This window comes from Cnephaeus nilssonii (genome assembly GCF_951640355.1).
Source record: "Cnephaeus nilssonii genome assembly, chromosome: 17".
In the NCBI taxonomy this organism is placed as follows: Eukaryota; Metazoa; Chordata; class Mammalia; order Chiroptera; family Vespertilionidae; genus Cnephaeus; species Cnephaeus nilssonii.
The window spans coordinates 50,416,778-50,422,777 of record NC_137088.1 but is presented as its reverse complement, the minus strand read 5'-3'; positions in this window follow the sequence as shown (position 1 = coordinate 50,422,777).

Genomic DNA, 6,000 nt, shown 5'->3' with positions numbered 1-6,000 from the left:
TCTTTTAACCTCCAATTGTGAACAATCTCCCAACAGATTCCAAGGAATATCCAGAATTATCACTGGACAGATTTCCCAAGACGTAAGTGTTTTTTAGTTGCTTATGATGGGCCAAACACTGTTCTGGGGACCAGGGGAGGAGTTTTCTCAGGTTGGATTCCTCCCCAAAGAAGACCCTGAAACAAGGACTTAGGTGAAGCAAGCTTATAGGAAGGCAATCCTAGGAAGCAAAAGTGAGGAAACTGGGAAAGTGAATTAAGAAAATAAGAGAAGGCAATAAAGGTATGTGGGTTGACTGCCACTGTAGGTAACTGAGACTCAATCTCACTGGGGACCTCTGAGAATCTGTATTGGGCTTGCCTCATAATCAGAGTGGGGAGGCTGGAGGACTTTGACTTTGGTCATTGACTTTCTCCCCTATTGGTTGAGAGTTGCTCCTGGAATTTTTATTTATTGATTCATTTTAGAGCAAGAGAGAGGAAGGAGAGGGAGAGAGAGGAAGAAAGATCAATTTGTTGTTCCACTTATTTATACATTCATTGGTTGCCGCTTGTATGTGTCCTGACTTGAGATTGAACCCGTAACATTGACACATCGGGATATGCTCTAACCAACTGAGCTACCTGACCAGGGCTGCTTCTGGGGGTTTTAGCTTTTCTCCATGCTGTGGCTTCCTCTGCCTGCTATATAGCAAACTCCCAGAGCTGCAGAGAAGAGTGAAAACGGTATGTGAGGCAGGAAGTTGTCAGTGTGCTGGTAGTAGTCTACTGAGGTTACAGGTGAACTCAGGTGTGCTGAGAAATACATGCTGAACATCAGCATCATCTGCTATAGGGTGACATTTCGATCTATTTGTATGACACGAGCACAGGCCAATTAGAATAGATGCAGGCTGTGAACATCTACTGCGGACCTGCCCATGAGTGCGCACATATCAACTCTTTCAAAGACACAGACGTGAATAAGAATCTCAGTTCTCAGGCTGAGATTCTCCAGGAACAACTGATACGATTTCCATGATGACTTGGTCCTTTAGAGCTTTGGCATCAGCCCCAAATCAACTCAGAACAGTTGAAATGAAGATCTGAGACATTATCATAATCAGGTTGGTTTTTTTTTTGTGCAGCCTCAGAGCACAAACAAAAGCTTCCCACTTCTATTAGCCCGATCACCCACCTCTAACTTAATTTCAAAGGGTTCTAAGAGTCAAGAAACCCCAGCTCCTTCCTACTGGTCACCCCAGAGGTTAGAAGTGATTTCCATTCTTCACCTCTCCTCCCTTCCAGATTTCAGAGGAGGACCCGGGTGGAGGGAAATCTCGCCTGGACAGCTCATAAGCTGCCACATTTCCCTGCAATTTAATGTCTTCATGATTCCACACATGCTTTTCAGGGGGAATCAAAACTCTTTCCTTGAAGACCAAAGCGTCAGAAAAAAGAAGATCCTTTAGGAACTTCTTTGTGGTTCTCTTTTTCTTCTTTTAATTTCACTATTGATTTTCATTAAGCCCGTTAGTGACCGCCAGTACCTACAGATTTCTCTCCTTCAGAAAGAGAGATTTTGAGAAAGCAGCCAGTTCCAAGCATTTATAGGCCCTTAGAGATGCGGTAGCTTTACCATCAAATAAGCCCTCATCCTGAGCCTAAGGCCTCGATCTCCCTCTGGGTGAAAGGTCCAAAGATCTCCCAGGATTCTCCTGTCCGGCTATCAGAATCTGTTTGAGGTCAAAGTATACCTTTAAGATAAAAAGGAAACGAATAAAAAGCAGATGTGGCCTGTGGAGTTTGAATATAAAGACAAATCATTGAATTTTGAAATGGCTTTATCTTATAAGTAAAAAATGTGCCTTGAAAAAAAAATGGCTGGGCTGGCTGGGGTCCCCAAGTCAATAGGACATGTGGCTGTGCCCCAGAGAGTCACAGCTGGCCGGGGTTCCAGGTCTTGGCTCCTCTGTTCTAAGGGCTTATCCACTCTGCAAGGCCTTCATCGGCCCCTACACATTGGGGACACTTCCTTCTCTGAGTCTTTGATCTTGAGAGTATTATCTGTATTGCTTACTTGCTGGTTCTGAGCTAACCTGGAGTGAAAGAAATCTTCGTTTAAAGTTTAAATCTTCCCTTTACCAGTTTCATTAACTAGCACCGTCTTTGTAATGAGACCCAGCTCACTCGTCTGTCCTCAGAGCCCGCTGTATTTTCTTTTCTCAGCATGACATTGTCCTGCTCCAAGCAAATGTCCTCATGCATCCTTTCCCACCTCTCCTGTTGGAAAAGGACCCATTCATTCTCTTGATTGGTCATTCAGTATTCACTGAGCACTTACTATGTTCTAGGTGTTGAAATACTGTACAAGACAGGCAGGCTCTTGCTTTTATAGATGTTGCTTACAGGCCAGCATGTGGCCACACGCATTGTGTGACTTATGCGGCACTTTCAAAGCAAATATAAAGCCTATCTTCACGTTTTTAGTCTAAAAGGTCTGGAGAAATTATCAGCTTTTCTTTTTTCTTTTTATCTTCTCTCTCTGCCCCCTCACTCTCTCCCCTCTCTCTTTTTCTCTAGGACACCTGCTTTTATGCCACAGATGGCCAAGGTCAAAAGGTAGCAAAACAGAGTAGAAGAGACAGGTTTAGAAGTGATTAAAATTTGTCCATATGCTCCCTGGCATCTTGTTGTAATTTTCTTTTAGAAAATCTTGGTTTACATAAAAGAATATGAGAAGCGGGGGGTGGGGGGGGGAGGATTGGGGGAACATCTGGTGGCTGTGCCCCCTTTTACTGAGTAAGGAAGAATCTGAGACCCCGAGAGGAGTGGAGCAGGATAGAGCTGGGGAAGACTCAGGTTCCGACCTCCATCAGCATTTCTACCCCTCCACCCGGCACATGCCAGCCGGCCCAGGGGCTCCGCTGCCCACCTACCCGCCTTCCCTGTCTCTTCCCTGCCATTTCACTTCAAGGAAAACGTGGCTATAGGACTCAGATGTAAACATTCTATACCCTTTCCCTAAAGAAAGAATTCCCTGGAAAATGTAAACTAAATGACATAGAAAGATAAGGAAAACACATTATCTTGTCACTGTTTCCCCCTAACTCTTGACTCCCTTTGGGTTCTGGACATAAGAACTGCTTCTTCCTTCTCCATTCTTTTCTCTTTCTCCTCATCTTCTTTTTTATTTTAGAGAATAATTTGTTGTAATAAGGTATAAACTTCAATAATGGAGAAGCTGTCCTTTGGGGAGTTTTATATCCATTCATGTCGTCATAGAAAGCAGACAGACTTTGGCACAGAACTCGTGTGGGGTGGAATCCTGGTTTTATCTGCCACTTATTGCTATGTGACCCTGTAATTGCTTTCTCTTTTGTGAAATAGAGCTTATGATACCAATCTTAGAGTTGCCTACAAAATTAAGTAAAAGACCATGTGGCAATATTGAGTGTACTTTATTAGCGGTGGCTATTAATAAAAAATAATGATGATAATTTGTCTAGAATTTAGACAAATTAGAGTGGATATGAGACATGTATATAGACCCACTTTGATTTTTAAAAAATAATTTGTTTTAATTTTTAATTATACTTGACATACAATATTATATTAGTTTCAGGTGTACAACATAGTGATTAGAGATTCATGTACCTTAAAAAGTGATCACCCTGATAACTCTAGTATCCACATGGCACCATTTTTAGTTATTACAATATAATTGACTATATTTCCTATGCTATTCTACTATATTCATGTCTTGTCACTAAATGAGTATGAAAAATCTTGTGTTCATTGTTGTTACATGAGAATGTGGATAAAGTAATGAAAGCTTATAGCAGGAATGCATGGTGTTCTTTAAGTGTGCCGAAGTGGAAAACATACTGAGTTCCTGATTTATATCGTCTGCCTCCAGAATTGGATAATTTAAAAACCATACACCGCAAAAGATCAAAGAGAAATGTGAATCCACATGTCCTCGATTGAAATTAGAGGAAAGGAGACTGGCACAATGCATCTTAAAAAAAATTTTTTTAAAATCATTATTGTTGCAATATTACATATGTCTCCTTTTTTCTCCCATTGACCCCTTCTAGCCTGCCCTGCCCCCCGCCCCAGGCCTCCACCACCCTATTGTCTGTGTCCATGGGTTATACATATTTGCACACAAGTTCGTTGGTTGATCTCTTCCCACACACCCACACACCCCTGCCTTCCCTCTGAGATTTGACAGTCTGTTCCATGCTTCTATGTCTCTGGATCTATTTTGATCAAGTTTATTTTATTCATTAGATTTCACACATGAGTGAGATCATGTGATACTCTGACTGGCTTATTTCACTTAGCATGATACTCTCCAGGTCCCTCCATGCTGTCTCAAAGGGTAAGAGATCTTTCTTTTTTGCTGCTGCATAGTATTCTACAGTGTAAATGTACCAAAGCTTTTTTATCCACTCATCTACTGTTTCCAGATCTCAGCTATTGCAAATTGTGCTGCTATGAACATAGGGGTACATTCTTTCTGATTGGTGTTTTGGGATTGTTAGGATATATTCCTAGAAGGGATCACTGGGGCAAATGGAAGTTCCATATTTAATTTTTTGAGGAAACTTCATACTGTTTTCCATAATGGCTGGACCAGTCTGCATTCCCACCAGCAGTGTACTAAGGTTCCCTTTTCTCCACATCCCTGCCAGCACTTGTCGTTGGGTTGGTTGATGTGTTGATGGTAGTCATTCTGACAGGTGTGAAATGATACCTTATTGTCATTTTAATTTGCATCTCTCTGATGATCAGTGACTTTGAGCACTTTTTCATCTTTGGTCATCTGTATGTCCACTTTGGAGAAGTATCTATTTAGGTCCTTTGCTCATTTTTTAATTGGATTGTTTGCTTTCCTCTTATTAAGTTGTATGTGTTCCTTTTTTATTTTGTGGCAGTGCAGGCAGAAGCAATGGTTCAGGACTGTTAACACTACATATCCATTCACCAGCTGTCCTCCCCAGACTGGAGAGTTTAAGATTTGCGGTCTTCTCTTCGACTATCCAATGGTCTTGGCTGTTCAACTTTATTTTCTCCAGGAGGATCAGCTCTGTCTGTTGCTCAGATATTTGGATTAAACAACCATTTGGTAGCAACCAAAGTGCAAGCAAGTTTATTGAACACATGGATTTCCTTGAAGCAGGCTGACAAGAAAATCTGAGAGGGAAATTTATAAGAAAGAACATCATTGCATGATTTAAAAAAGAAAAATTATAAATTTATAGTTTAGCTGCAGAAAAATCAAGCAAGAGGAAAATATTTTAAGTTAATTAGATAAAAAAAATTATTAGTAAAAAAGTGTGTGTGAGAGAGAGAAGAAAGAAGACTAACAACCACCTGCAGACAGAAGCAGAGATAAGAAACCAATTTAAGAGGGACAAGAGCAAACCCTTGTTTGCTTTCTTCTACTGTTTGCAGCAGTAGAAGTTAATTGCATTTTTTTTGCCTATTCGTTTTGTAATATGCCCCTGTACATTGTTGATAAACACAAATGCCCTTTTGTTCTTTGTGTATATCTGTATGTGTGCATGATTGTTATTTGAGTGGGTTTTATTCCTTGCAAACAAGGGATCCCAAGACAGATTTGCCTCCATAATCTCACCTATGACAACCAGTAACATTTACAAGACAGCACCTTTGTTCTAAGAGTATAGTTTATGGTCCTGGGATTAGAACCAAGGCATGAGGCTTCTGTGATCTAGGGTGCTAGCATCATGCTAATTGATTTATCTGTCACTGATGCTCTAACATGTAGACATGTATTTGCTCAGTTTTCATTCTTTGCATGAGGTAAAAATAGATTCTATAATTGATATTTTCCTCAAAAGAGTGTGACTTTCCATCTGGGGTGGAATTTCAAAGATTTCTTACTGGGAGCCCAGAGAGTTGGAATGGCTCCAAGATTTCTGATCACACCATTGGCCAGGGGCTCTTTTTTCCTTCTCCAAAAGGTGTGAATTTGACCTTTTCGAAGGTC